This window comes from Ambystoma mexicanum, chromosome 2q, assembly GCF_040938575.1.
Source record: "Ambystoma mexicanum isolate Mex_15411 chromosome 2q, UKY_AmexF1_1, whole genome shotgun sequence".
Classification (NCBI taxonomy): Eukaryota; Metazoa; Chordata; class Amphibia; order Caudata; family Ambystomatidae; genus Ambystoma; species Ambystoma mexicanum.
The window spans coordinates 881086533-881102317 of NC_090924.1; the positions used below are offsets into that span (position 1 = coordinate 881086533).

Consider the following 15785-nt stretch of genomic DNA (forward strand, 5'->3'; position numbering starts at 1 on the left):
CATCTCCTCTCTCGCCCCGGCGCTCGCTGACTTCTGAAACCACTTCTTTGCCACTGGCTCTTCCCCCTATCCCTCAAGCACTCCTTTGTGCACCCACTCTTATGGGTTCCTCCCTTTGGAACAGCCTCACTGCCCCACTCAGACTAGAGCTGGACCTCCTCAAATTTCGGAAACTGCTAAAAACTCTGTTTTTCTCTACCTTTTTCCCTTCCCTTCTAATCACCCCACTGCCGCTAAGACTGGTGGCCTGGTCCTCGTGAACCTCACAAGATACCAGGCCTCTACCCGGTCGATACCAGCACCTCCCCCACACTTCACTGCCCATGCAGCCCCTGTTTCACGGCTCTACATCCCATCACCCGCACAAGCACTTAGTTTGAGGCCTCCTCCTTGGCTACGCTTGGCACTTCTCCCTGGACCTCCCACCAGCACTTGTCCATTCCTTGCCCCTTCCCCCCGACCCATCCCCATCTCCTACTGTTCTCTTCGATGCACTTGCACGTCTGAATTCTACAAAGCCTAATAGGACCACAACTGTATATTTACTGTTTGCCAATGTTAATGTTAATGTTAAATGATATTTTCGCTCTCCCCTGTTGCCTTCTCATTTAGCCTTGTGGCACTTTGAAACACAATTTTGTTGTATGAAGCCCCTAACACATGCTCAATAAAATACAATTTAAATAAATGGGCTGCACTTTCTCGTGCTTACATGTTGGGCACCATGTTTATTGTGGTATATGGTCTGTGAAATGTCTGATTTCTTTAGCACAATTGTGATTCAGGTATTACGTGCGGATTTGACCATCTTTGGTGAAATTTCTCATCCATACAGTGTTTTGGTTTTGTTATAGTGAAAATTAAAAACGAATATTTCTCCTTTACAATCTGAGAACCCAATTCACTAACAATATACTCCACTTGTGTGTTGTATTTGCATATGCATTTTGGAGCAAGTCCTTACAGTATGTAAGTGAGTTTATTTATATAAGATGATCTACCCCCAAAATTGGGTTTGCATACCTAGATTTAAATGAATGAATCTGGCATTACATAACGCAGGCATGTGATGAGCTATGGGCGTTTTTGCTGCACACAATCTTCACTGATGTACACAGAGATGCTATTTGATGTGTGTCAGTTCCTGTTCGTGTTTTTCCTGTGCCTGGTCTCTTCTGTTGCAAGGTGCAGTGCTGAGAGGAGGAGGCATATGTGGATGCTGCAAGTATGAGTGTTTACAAAATCTCTTTACAGTTCTATCTTTACCTAGGGTCGGGAATGTAAACTAGACTTCCCTCTCACTAGTCTTCCATCACTTCAGATTCTTGCTTTGTGGGATTTATGAGGATTTTGGAACATGTAAGATTTGTCGCTAGACTTTGGAGACTTGGTTTGCAAATTCTGGGGAGATGTTGTCAACCTGGCAAGCCTCTGTGTTCATTCGTGGTTGGGAAGTTGCCTGGATCCCTTGGTTACACTTAGGGTAGAGGTAGCAAAACGTCTTGGCTCTGTTTTGTGGCAAGGTTTAGAGTATCCTGGAATGATCAACTAGAGACAGTGCTAGTTGGTCGTTGTTCTTTTCGGAATTGCAAAGTGGGGCATGAGCCTGCGGTTTGCAGTCTACAAACAGAATTCACACTTTGAAGCAACATGCATTTATAGTTTGTCTTTCCAAAAGGTATTCGGGTGGCGATGTGTCCAAAGCACTCGAAACTAGCATTGTGTTAGTCGTGCATCTGAAATGTACATATGCCCAGAAAGGGCTAATTCGGGTCCCTTAAAAATGTAGTAGTCATTCTGCTTGCCCATGTACCCCCTCAGAAAACCTTCAAAGGTGGTGGCCAGATTAACTTAGCTACTTTGAATGCTGTTCTGCTGTCAAACATTCCTCTGAAATCTGTCTCATTCTCGAAGACTCAGAGGTCCTCGCTCCTACTGAGACGTGGTTCAATGCCAGCTCTGTCACTGCTCCTGACAATCTCCTTCCTGATGGCTACAATATCCCAAAAGGCCCTGAGGTGGAGTGGGCCTGATTTTCCCCAAGTGGGTCCCTGCCTCCACCATACCTACTCAATCCTACTCCTCTTTTGAATGCCTTGTCTGTAGGCTTGGTGTCTTGCTCTCTCTCTTCCTCTCTGAATGGGCTGAACTTTCCTCCTCCCTACCAACCTCATCTTCCAAACTCCTCCTCCTTGGTACTTCAAGGTCACACTCTGGAAACCCTCATTTCTGGTGACATTCCTATCTCTGATCCGGTCACCACCCCCCTATAATGGTCTGACCACTCTCTCCTCTCATCCCGCCTGGTGCCCCTTGGCCCTCTATCCAAACCCCTGAGCACTGCCAGACTCCTTCACTGGCATTAGACCGTTGAAGCGAGTGTCAGTCACTGCTTTTGCCTCATCCTTCACCTCCCTACAACCTCCGCCTCTGAATCTCCCTTTGACTCTGTCCTTGCTAACCAGCTCTCATCCTTACCCCTGTCATTAGGATCCTCCTAAACCCTGCCTCCAAGAACAACGGCTGGTATGACTCTGCTCTAGCATCTCTGCAGAATTGCTGAACGGAAGTGGTAGACCTTGGGCTTACCCTCTGACAACCGGCTCCAAAGGCAATATCGTTTATCTATCCACTCCAAAAAACAAACCCACATCCAAGTCCACTTCTCTGGAGCCACTAACAACACAGCTGAGATTTTCAAAATCTACAAGGAACTCACCAATCCAACTGCATTCTCCACCTCTCTCCTTCCCTGGCTCTCTCCACCCCTTTGGCCTCCCATTTCACATCTAAAACGCAAGACATTGTGTCCTCTCTCTCCTGCAACCCCATCTCCACTCTTGTACCTACTCCCTGCCTCCCTTGACTCCTTGACTTCCACCACCTGCACTCCCCTACCTCGTGTTCCCAGCACTGTACATGATCTCTAACATTGTCCACTCTATGAGGGTCTCCTCCAGATAGGTGCTCCCCTGCTCTTCTAGAACCATTAAGGGCAACATCTCCTCTCTCGCCCCGGCGCTCGCTGACTTCTGAAACCACTTCTTTGCCACTGGCTCTTCCCCCTATCCCTCAAGCACTCCTTTGTGCACCCACTCTTATGGGTTCCTCCCTTTGGAACAGCCTCACTGCCCCACTCAGACTAGAGCTGGACCTCCTCAAATTTCGGAAACTGCTAAAAACTCTGTTTTTCTCTACCTTTTTCCCTTCCCTTCTAATCACCCCACTGCCGCTAAGACTGGTGGCCTGGTCCTCGTGAACCTCACAAGATACCAGGCCTCTACCCGGTCGATACCAGCACCTCCCCCACACTTCACTGCCCATGCAGCCCCTGTTTCACGGCTCTACATCCCATCACCCGCACAAGCACTTAGTTTGAGGCCTCCTCCTTGGCTACGCTTGGCACTTCTCCCTGGACCTCCCACCAGCACTTGTCCATTCCTTGCCCCTTCCCCCCGACCCATCCCCATCTCCTACTGTTCTCTTCGATGCACTTGCACGTCTGAATTCTACAAAGCCTAATAGGACCACAACTGTATATTTACTGTTTGCCAATGTTAATGTTAATGTTAAATGATATTTTCGCTCTCCCCTGTTGCCTTCTCATTTAGCCTTGTGGCACTTTGAAACACAATTTTGTTGTATGAAGCCCCTAACACATGCTCAATAAAATACAATTTAAATAAATGGGCTGCACTTTCTCGTGCTTACATGTTGGGCACCATGTTTATTGTGGTATATGGTCTGTGAAATGTCTGATTTCTTTAGCACAATTGTGATTCAGGTATTACGTGCGGATTTGACCATCTTTGGTGAAATTTCTCATCCATACAGTGTTTTGGTTTTGTTATAGTGAAAATTAAAAACGAATATTTCTCCTTTACAATCTGAGAACCCAATTCACTAACAATATACTCCACTTGTGTGTTGTATTTGCATATGCATTTTGGAGCAAGTCCTTACAGTATGTAAGTGAGTTTATTTATATAAGATGATCTACCCCCAAAATTGGGTTTGCATACCTAGATTTAAATGAATGAATCTGGCATTACATAACGCAGGCATGTGATGAGCTATGGGCGTTTTTGCTGCACACAATCTTCACTGATGTACACAGAGATGCTATTTGATGTGTGTCAGTTCCTGTTCGTGTTTTTCCTGTGCCTGGTCTCTTCTGTTGCAAGGTGCAGTGCTGAGAGGAGGAGGCATATGTGGATGCTGCAAGTATGAGTGTTTACAAAATCTCTTTACAGTTCTATCTTTACCTAGGGTCGGGAATGTAAACTAGACTTCCCTCTCACTAGTCTTCCATCACTTCAGATTCTTGCTTTGTGGGATTTATGAGGATTTTGGAACATGTAAGATTTGTCGCTAGACTTTGGAGACTTGGTTTGCAAATTCTGGGGAGATGTTGTCAACCTGGCAAGCCTCTGTGTTCATTCGTGGTTGGGAAGTTGCCTGGATCCCTTGGTTACACTTAGGGTAGAGGTAGCAAAACGTCTTGGCTCTGTTTTGTGGCAAGGTTTAGAGTATCCTGGAATGATCAACTAGAGACAGTGCTAGTTGGTCGTTGTTCTTTTCGGAATTGCAAAGTGGGGCATGAGCCTGCGGTTTGCAGTCTACAAACAGAATTCACACTTTGAAGCAACATGCATTTATAGTTTGTCTTTCCAAAAGGTATTCGGGTGGCGATGTGTCCAAAGCACTCGAAACTAGCATTGTGTTAGTCGTGCATCTGAAATGTACATATGCCCAGAAAGGGCTAATTCGGGTCCCTTAAAAATGTAGTAGTCATTCTGCTTGGAGGTAAGAGTTTCTATTGCGAATAATGGGCTTGTGTGAATCGAGACGTGAGGAAATAATGTATGGGGCATTTTTCCTTAGCATTATGTTTGTGAATTGGATGCTTAGATTATTGCAGTGGTTACTGGTGCAGGTTATTTGATTAAGCTGTATATAGACATCTATATTATAGAATTCAATGTATGTTTGTATGTGCTTCTTTGTATTGTTGTAAGTGGAAGCGTTTTTACATGCTATTACAGAGGTTCAAGAGATTGATTTATTTTCTGTATGATTAAAATTAAATGCCCACCTCTGTTATGGCAAATGCGTAGGGAATTGGGGGTATCTTGAATTTTGCATGAAGTGCTATATAAGAACACAACTTATTGTTTAGAGTAAGAGTAGCCATTTGAATACGATATTTTGCTTTTTGCCCATATCATTAAAGTATACAGGGCTCAAAGTTTCTCACATCTGAATGTTAGTATACGTGTTAACTTGTGTAGTTCTATATCAAAGGGTACATATGAATTAGATATGTCTCACATGTTGCGCTCTCCCTCACGTGTATAGCACTGTGACTCGCATTGAAGCGGATATTTAGAAGCAGCTATAGACTTTGTATTGAAAATCGAATTGCAGCACGGAAACGACAGTGTGTGCATTTAACCTGTTTCTGTTGCTTGATATGGTGTTTTCTTGATTTTCAATCTATTACATGGCAATCATGTTAATGCCACTTTACTTTGTTACAATGTTTGCTAACAGTGAAGCCTAAGTATCACCTATCTAAACGCCCTGAGGACGGTACAGAGAGGGTTGAAACACGTGTTGGCGTGACGTGTACTATTCACTAATAAATCTCTAAAAACTATCGGACAGAGACTATATCTGCTTATATTGCTTCTTGTTACATGTACCTATAAACAGAAACTGGATGTATATGTATCTATGTTAATAACATCTCCAGTATACACGTGAGGGAGAGCGCAACTTGTGAGACATATCTAATTCATATGTACACTTTTTTAGAAGGGATACCGGGAGAATTACCCTTCTTTGCCTCACTATTGCAGCTAACCACTTGGACTAATCCAGATTTCACACTTACTATCTTAGTAGTGCGCAACCACCCATATTAGGGATCTTTTTCCGGTTGAATGTTTATCTATATCAAAGGGGCTAGATTAGTGTTGAGGTGGGGGTTAGTAGACAAGGAGCAAATGTTCTGAAATTAATTTTTTTTTGATAATTGCTAGAATGGGGATGTATTGGAAATTGTTTGACATTTTATAGTACTATTGTTGATAATATGCTTCTTATTTCGTATGTGCTATGAATATGTTCTAGTTTTGCTTTTAATGGTTTGACAGAAATCCAGGTTCTGATGCCTTTTATTGGATTAACTCAAAATGATATGTTGAGATAAAATCCCATGAATTTCTTTGAGATTAATCAAAAACCTTCATTTATATTTCATTCGTATCATTAAAGGAGATTTACTGGGAGTTCATTGGGTACTGGAACAATACAGAGGGCAGGGGAGTGTGCATGGAACGTCCTTGGGAAGACACCTTATCTTCAGAGGAATGCACCCGAGACCAGTTCCAGGATTGTTTACAGATACATAAATCAATTAAAACAATTTCCAATGATGGCAGCTGTGGATGGCATATTAAAAAATATTTGAGGAGACGAAAGCGTAAAACAATGTACCATGCCAACTTCACGATTAAAAGGTATGATTATCTCACAAAATGTCGCATACACTTCTGCACAGTTCTTCTCGTTTTTACAAACGTAAGGGAAATGTGTCTTAAAGTGGGACTCTGTACATTTTAAGACTGAGGAGGAAAGCAACGGGGGGATGCAAATGCCACTTGGCTGCCTTTCTATGTCGTGAGAAGGCACAAAAATGAGATGGTGCAGAAAATGAAAGGGTATAGAAAATCGAACGCCTGCATTGTCCACTGAACATATTTGAAAATTAGCTCCATTGATTTTCTCCTTCGTTTTGGAAGAGCACCCCCAATGCAGTTGTAAAAATATAGTATTCCTATGCAATACACCTTGGTTTCGTACCTGCTAAAGACTAGGTGGATTCCTTACGAATCCATTATAAAAACATAATTTGCAGGCAGCGTTTAATCTCCCTCAAAGTGGAGAGACAAAGTGAAGATTCATGGTGATTTTGCATTTGTTTAATCCTCACAATTACATTTAAGTTTGTGAGTGTTGATTGCATGCAGGCAACCAGCAACATAAAAGTGCGAGCTTTGGTGGTGCCTGTATGCATAGCCTATCCTGTAAAATGTAAGCATTTCCTGTAAAAGGCCTCCCTTAGTGTTCAGGTGGATGCAAGTTCTGTATTTTGCTGTTATTGAAAATAAGGACTACGATGCAAACGGTAATTCGCAAATATTCATTACAAGGTAAGGAGTGTATGGCTTGTGTCTGTGTGATTTCAATGAGCCGCAATTTTAAAAAGAACAGTAAATAAGGAAGTTGATAAAGTGCAAAATAAGACTTATACTAATTCAAAAAAAGTAAATAAAGATTATGATTACATAATAGCTTGCAAGAAAAAAGAATGACATCTATCTTTTAGACAAACAAACAAAAAAGTTAAAGATCACTGGTCCCAGCAGAATACTATTGGTAAATTGAGGTTGAGATTTAAGAACTGGATAAGGCTGCACAATGGATCCATTACTTCAGTGCAGTGCCAAACTATGTATAGAGCTCTCAGGAATTCAGACTTGCATAAATTCTGGCATATCTACAATGAACATAACAATCTTACATTGAGCAAATGAGAAATGAATCCTATTTCTAATGAAATATTGCAAAGATACATTTTCAATATGTATTATCAGAATAATGTGCCTAATTTAGAAAGTAGCTATAAAGATATGCAGGACAAAGGGTCACTCACTTTTACTGTGGAGGACATTGAAGACATTATTTTGTGATTAAAACGATTTAGGGTTAGATGGATTGCCAAATATTATATATATGAAAAATCCTAAGATTTGGTCACAAATTTTGTTTGTCATCATTACGGAAATCATGGAAACTGGACTGCTTCCTAAGAGCTGGAAGTGTTCGATTTGAATCCCTATTTATAAGAAAGGTTAACGCGAATCTGCTTCAAATTACTGACGTTTAGTTATGATTGATTCTAGTGCTAAAATATTTGCACGGTTGCTTTTAAGGTGTGTAAATGAATGGTTGGAGATGGATAATATACTCAAATGTTAACAAACAGGTTTTAGCAAGGGTTTTAGCACATTATCTAATCTCTGGACTTTCAGGTATTTTATTCATATGATATTTCCTTTTAAAAGTAAATCAATATATATATGTACATATATATATATATATATATATATATATATATATATATATATATATATATATATATATATATGTTTTATTGATTTTTCCAAAGCTTTTGATACTGTTATTCGCCATGTGCTATGGAAACAAATGAAGGATTGGGGACTACATTCACAAATAGTGTACTTTGTCAAAGCACTCTATTCTGACTCTACAGCTCAAATTAGAATCAATCAAGATGGTTTTGCTATTGAGATTTTTTCAGGCGAATCACGGGCTGAAACAGGGCTGCCCTTTAGCCCCTAATCTATTTAATATTTATAATGCGGATCTAAATAGAATTCTCAAGAGCTGTGCAAACTGTCCACCCCGCGTAGGACAATATCTGTGGTGTCTATTGTGGTCTAGGACCAAACAGCTTTTGGTCTTCAACACAGCTTGTCAGCCCTTGGGCAATTCTTAGCGGACCATGGACTGACGATAAATCTTATTAAAATCAAGGTAATGACTTTCAAGGTAAATAGAAATTCATTAAAGAGTACAAATGTGTGATACAAAAACAAATTATGCAAGAAGTAACTACTTATATGTATTTAGGTATCTCTATAACTAACATGATTGACACTTTCAAAAACTGTTACAAATAAGATCATGGTTTAGTTTCAAGCAATCCGATCATTCTTTCAAAGGGCTCGAGGATACTGTACTGATGGTTTATTGGTGTTGTACAAAACGTGCATTATTCCTAGTATTTTATATGGACTTGAAGTCTTTGTATCAAAAGAAGTTCCCTTGTTAAGCATATTGGAAGGTAAACTTTGGCAAAGGGCTTTGGGCCCCCCCATCCCGGTAGCCATCAAAGTGATCTATGATTAGCTGGGGTTGACTACTCTGGCTGCAAGGAGAAGGATCGCCACTTGTACCTTGTATTAAAAATGTTAGGCAACTGCAATCATTTTACATCTTTTTTAACGCTTTATATTAATCAAATTAATTTTAATACTTCCTTACCTGTTTTAAGATTGTGGTTTGGGGAGATGCAGTAATTTTTAGATGATCGAGGTGGTACATTGGTTGAAGATGATAATCTTGTTCTAAAATGTAGGGAGATTGAAGAGAAACCGGCTGTTTGGGATAGTAATAATAGAATGTCTACACTTGCTGTGAAGTCTAAGTTCAAGCATTATATACTTCAAAGTTGTCATATTGATGCTCCATGTGCCTACATAAAGAATTTTAAAGACGTCAAAGTTAGACCTTTCATTATGTGTTTAGGATTGGGCCAGCTTCCCACTTTCTCTAGGACAGGTGCTTGACAATCGATTTCGGTGTCAGAACGATGGTGTAGGTTATGTAAAGCAGAAATAGGTTATGCAAGGCAGAAATAGAGACATCCAGACACCTTTTGACTGATTGCATCTCTTTGATTGACATTTATGAAAAAGGTTATGCCAGCCTATCATATGATATGCGATTTATACATCCCACTTTGGACTGTGATATTTGCGTGTAAAAATGTAGTCATGAATTTTACCATTTTTCATATCTGGCAAAAATATTTACAAAGCTGTTGATGTGATGATAATCTGTGTAATTACATTTTTGTATTTTGTAAAAGTATGTATATTTTCATTGATATATTATGGAATTTTATTAATGTATAAATTATGTTTTATCTTTCTTAATTGATACTTCTGTCTTATAAGGTTATATTTAACCAATAAAAACCAATACATTAATTTTAAAAATAGCTTTTCATATTTTTGAAAAGGTAAGCTATAGAGTCAAATGATCTTTCTATTGTACAAAAAGGTCTCATCACAAAGGAACTTACTTTGTGAACATTTCTATGGAGTTTCCGCGGGAACTGGAAACATAGTATAGTATTGTGCAATATAGAACATGTATTTAAGTGTGTTACCACCAAGTTATTAATGTATGCTTTTCCATGCATCCTACTGTTCGGGGTTGCGATAGTGCATGATGAAGTTCCTAGAAGAAAAGAAAGAACTAGTGCAAAATAATATTGAATCTACAGAAGAGGGGAACAGGGACAACATTTTGGGGTCTCCAGGGTTTGCAGTTGCTACCCATATGGCCTCCTTTGCTACACCTAGAAGAAAAAAACATATTTTTTTTAAAAAGTTTTTTTTCCAAATGTAAGCTCCTGGGCTGTGGCCAGTGTCATGTGGCTCTTTGTTTTTGGAGTGGCTAACATTCTTGTTCAGGCCTATTAAAAGAAACAGGGGGTTCCACAAGTGTATCACTTTGAGCAGTGACCCTAAACAAGAAAGAATAGGAATAACCAACAATTTGTCTTTCTGGAATTCTATCCAATAATTACTAGACTCATAAAGGTTTATTTCCAGGCACACTTCAGGGGGTGAGTCACTGATTTGGCCCGTTCTTAAACACCTCAACTCAGCCTTTCACCCTTCTGAGGTTGACAAATGAGTACCAACACAGGTTGGGTGATATTGTATGTATATTTGTTCTATATAAAACACTTACGCGTAAGTGCTATATAATAATGTATAATTATCATTTGGCCTTGGACATTTGCTTGCATTCACAGTAATTTGGTGATATGGGCCTATACACACTGATATTAACGATACATATGGTGATCCGTTCTTGTATGAAATGTATATAACATTATAGTGATATTGCAACGATATTTTTCATAGTGTACTTAGGAACAATATGTGAGGTCACTTCTTGTTTTGTCAAGGGCTGAAAGCTTGTGTTCCATCGCTTCCTGTGATATCACTTTGAGGTGGGGGGGTCAAATGACATCACTTTTTGTGATGTCATCAAAGGTCAAAGGTTGTGTGATGACACTTCTGCTACACCTGGCATTTTGGTGAAATGACGTCCCTGAAGGGGAAATTACCTATTGCGTATCAGCAGACATTGCACAAAAACACTCATGCACATGCATGTGAAGGTATGAATAATCCCTTGTATTCTTCTGTAGACATCTTTACAGCAGATCACTAAAATGAAGAAGAAAGAAATAATCTTGTAAACTAGAGAAATTAAATACTGCTTTTTTGAGGAGGTGTGAATCATAAGAACATTGACATGGACAAATGCTGCACAAAATATTCTTAAAATAAATTGGCCAATGTAGTGCTAGTTCAACTGAAATTCCAGGAAGGATCTGTGCATATTGTTAGCAAACATGTAACTTGTCTCATCTCTACATATTCAATGATAAAGTAAAGGCTTATCAGCAAAATCATGAACAGGGAGGCTATGTGTTAGCTGATGAGCATTGCAATATAACAGATGTAATTGTGTCACAAGATTCACTTTAACTATAGAACTAATGTATGCTATCTAAACAAGTGTTCTGAAAGTTTCCATGTGATAATGTCGCCTGGAAAAAGTCACCAGGTAGGTGACTTTTTTCTCCTGACCCCTAAAATACATTCCCAAAATATTCTAGGAGGGCTATACTTTTATATTACAAACACCCATCATAGAATATTTGGGGAAAGTGTTTGATTTTAATGAGGGTGCATTTTATGGGAAATGTCACGACCTGGTGGCCATTTCCCAGTCGACTTTATCCCTGGACACTGTTCTGAAGTAGTGTGAATTAAAGTTTGATTGGTAGTGAACGGGATTTATATTAGGGGAATAGTTGATTTTAACTGAGAGTTGAGTGCCCTCAGTTTAGGAGGGTTTGTAGAAAAATAACATTACTAATGACAATGCTTTGCAGACTTTGCCTTTTTATAGGTAGTAAGTCTGACTACTTTTTTTAACAATTATTTTCTTCTGCTGATTTTTTCTTTTTTTGTGTACAGTTTTGATTATGGGTGTTGCTGTTTTTGTCTGTGCCTACAGTGCTGTTGATCATTTTTTCAATGTGTGTTTTCCAATGCTGAGTGTGTTATGTGTTCATGTGTGTGTTCTGCTAAGTGGCTGTGTGTTTGTATGACTTTGCAATTGAGGACCATCCCCTACTCTGATTGGGAGTGGGGACATGTTGTAAATTATTACAGAAAAGGGATTGTTTCTACAGGAAACATATTTGAATCTGAAACTAAATTGCTACTATTTCAAGGTTGTGATAGCTTGGGGCGTACTCTAAATTTTACGCTTGTTTAACAAGAACCTGTAAACAAGAAATGTCACAATCATATACAGTTATATAGAAGCATGTTTCATTTGTCCCCATATATCAAATTGTTTGTTTGTATGAGACAGTGGTACATAGGTGTGTCTATATATGTCAACTACACATGTGGACACATGTGCATCCACGGTCACAGTTATATATTTTAAGTTGCTATCTGTCAATACAAATGTTACAGTTGAAGATGTTTTTGTAGGAAACTTAGCTTTCCAAATGATACATTAGTGTGCAGTAGGAGCTTCTTGTATTATCGTCCAGTGTTTTAAAGGTTTTGTTGGATTATATGTTGTATTTAGTTACCATGTGTTCAATGGTAGATATTTTGTTGAATGAAATCAATGAATACATATTAAAATGTGTATTACTTGTGACTTTGTTTTTAATGTAGGTGATTTTGGATGTTTCGTGAAACAGAAGTCAAAAACATGGATTGATGGTGATTCCTGGATTACATCAGAACACTCCAGAAATGGATTCAGATTTACATAAACATACATCTTGTGGTGTGGATAGCATGATGCTAATAGTTGGGCATGTTAGATGTTATTTGAAATGTGAATACAGGAATGTAAGAAGTACCACATTGCATTGAATTACAAAGAGAGAAAATAATCGTAGACAAACAGAAGGCGCAAAATTGTTTATGAAAATGAGGGAAAGCCAACACATTTTCTTTTGCATTTTCCCAGATACCACATTATATTTTCCATGATTGCTCCTCTAAGCATTTGGACCACTGTGTTAATCAAGAAGATTGATAAGCAGGCAGAAATGTTAATAAAGATCTGCATGCTTTTATGAGGGACCATGTTTAGTGTGAAATTCAGCATTTTTTATATATGTATATATGTATATATATCTGGTGATAATCCGTTTAGGGGAAATTATATCTTTTTAACTAAATATGGTTACCACTGTGTAACATATTGCAGTTTTTGAAAGTGTTAATTAGTTAAAATAAAATATTTCTATATTGAACATATGTGTAGTCTTTTGCTTTAGACTTGCAATGTAGGGCCTGCTTCATGGAACGTTTTCCTCTGTGAATGCACCATTATAAAACACTTCCATGAATTAGGCCCTTAATGTGTGCGTCCACATATGCAAGGTCTGTCCATTCGAATCAGTGTCCACATATGTTTTGTCTGCATTTTTTATGTGTGTTTGGATGCAAATGTTCCATACATTAGTATCCACCTGTGTGTCCACATATTTTGTGTGCGTGAGTGCTTTAGTATATGTGTGTCAGTATATTTTGATCTCTATGTTAGTGTATATTTAGACCCTGTGTGTTGAGTGTGTTTGTGTTTGAGCACCATTGAAACTTCTTTTAATGTTGTGCTTATGCCCTGTAACCGGACATAGCCAGGTGTGTGCGAATGCGTTTGTGCGATTGAGTATATGATATTGATCTGTCCATATATATGTGTCCACATATATTTAGGCTGTGTCAGGCATGCGTTTGTGTATGCAAGTGGAGTAGCATTCATTTTTTTCTGGATACATTTAGGTTATGTTCTATCTGTGAGTCCATGTATTTTTGTGCCAGATCAATTGTGTATATGTGTGTCGGTGTGTGTGCATGCACTTTCTTATCTGTATGTATTCATATGTTTATCCATGTCTGCATAGGTTTGGGCTGTTTCTTTTGTGTGCGTGTGTGCTGTGTGTGCATCAATGTGCATGCATATTCTGCCAACAAATTGGATGCCTGAATTATAGTACATGATTTTGATGTACAAAATCCAGTATCCTGAGTCTAGCTGCTCAGAAATCGAAGCAGAGAGATATATATGCCCAGAAAGAGTGCATGTTGGGCTTATAAGAAACCCAATGTAAAAGATTTCACCACATTTGCCATGTCTATTGCCATGTCTATTTGAATGTGGCCAGGCATGATTTTTCAAGATTTCACGATCTTACATGGAGGAGGTCAAAAGTAAGAGGACAACGTTTTCCCAGTTTTCTATGCAAAGTGTCATTTAACCTTAACGATGGTGTCGCTACCATGACACTGTAGAACAGACAGACATATTGTGTGCATACTTGATTAAGGGCACAGGGTTCGACCAAAAAGTACCTTTGCATTATAATATCCCCCTGAAAAAGTAGCTAAGCCAGTGGCCTGCTGCGTGTACACTTCCACAGAACCTACTCTAACAAGGCTCTGATTTAATATAATAATTTACAAATGGGTTGGGAGTGTATTCAAACGTGCACTGCCATGAACGTGTGTTAGTGCAATGTTGACAAACTGAGAGCAATAGTACCAAATACACATATATTGTTTGCACTGATATATTTAATCAGATTCTGTACAGCCGACGCATGTTTCGACCAAACTGGTCGTTCTCAAGACCCGATATCTTGACAGAAACATATGAGAAACATAGAAAAATGCTTTGATGCAAGTTGGAGTTGCATGTAAGGATATTTGTGGAAGGTAATCACAGTTCAAAAGTAGATCAGATTACATTAAAACATTCAATTGTGTGGTGTAATGAAATCACTTCGTATGGTAAGTATAGGGATGACTCCCTCTGTCAGAATTCCCTCGGCGCGAATAGTTGCAATACAGTGTATTGCAAATATTACCACAGAGGGAATTCTGACAGAGGGATTCATCCCTATTCTTACCATGCAAAGGGAATGCACCATTGTAGGCTTGACCCCCTGATCATTGTAATTTACAAGTGGACTGGTTTACTGATGGGATATATTTCCTCTTGGACTTTGAGTGATTTCATAACATCACACAATTGGATGTTTTCATCTAATCTGATCTACTTTTGAACTGCGATTGCTTTCCGCAAGTATCCTTACGTGCAACTCCACCTTGCATCACGGCATCTTTCTATGTTTCTCATACGTTTCTGTCAAGATATCGGGCCTTGAGAATGACCAGTTTGGTGAAAACACGTGTCGGCTGTACAGAATCTGATTAAATATATCAGTGCCAAAAATATATGTGTATTTTTATACTATTGCTCTCAGTTTGTCAAGATTGCACGAACACACGCGCATGGCAGTGCGCATTTGAATACACTCCCAACTCATTTGTAAAATATTGTGTGCATGTATGTATGAATATGTCTGTGAACACATGCACACCCAGACACAACATCGTATGTATTTTGTAAATAAGAAGGGGATCTGATTGGTGGCATATCACTCAATGTTTTTGCCATGTTTAGGCTCTTTTGTGAATCCAGGTAGTGCAGCGATTTTGCCAATGCTTTTCTCGGATGACAATAATGGTATGTGAGAAAGTATGAAATGTACTACTTGCTTCACTCGTTTTGTTTCACTTCCTCCTCAACCATCACAAGACGTTTCGCATTTCCTGACAGAATGTGTTCCCCCTTCTTGGATTATAAATGAGCAATATTTGAGGGACAAACTAATTGTTGAATGATTCTGGTAAATTAGAAATCGATTTGCATCTTTGAAAAAAGTACTCACGAAAATGTTCAAATACTGAAGCTCTTGCATTTATTCCAAAGTACCTTATTTT

The 15785-nt window shown here is 39.0% G+C and overlaps 1 protein-coding gene across 5 annotated transcripts in view; it reads right to left on the bottom strand.

Annotated features, from left to right (window-relative positions):
- Positions 1-15785, bottom strand: part of APBB1IP (amyloid beta precursor protein binding family B member 1 interacting protein) — a 1612974-nt gene that overhangs the window by 1327662 nt on the left and 269527 nt on the right. The window lies entirely within an intron of this gene.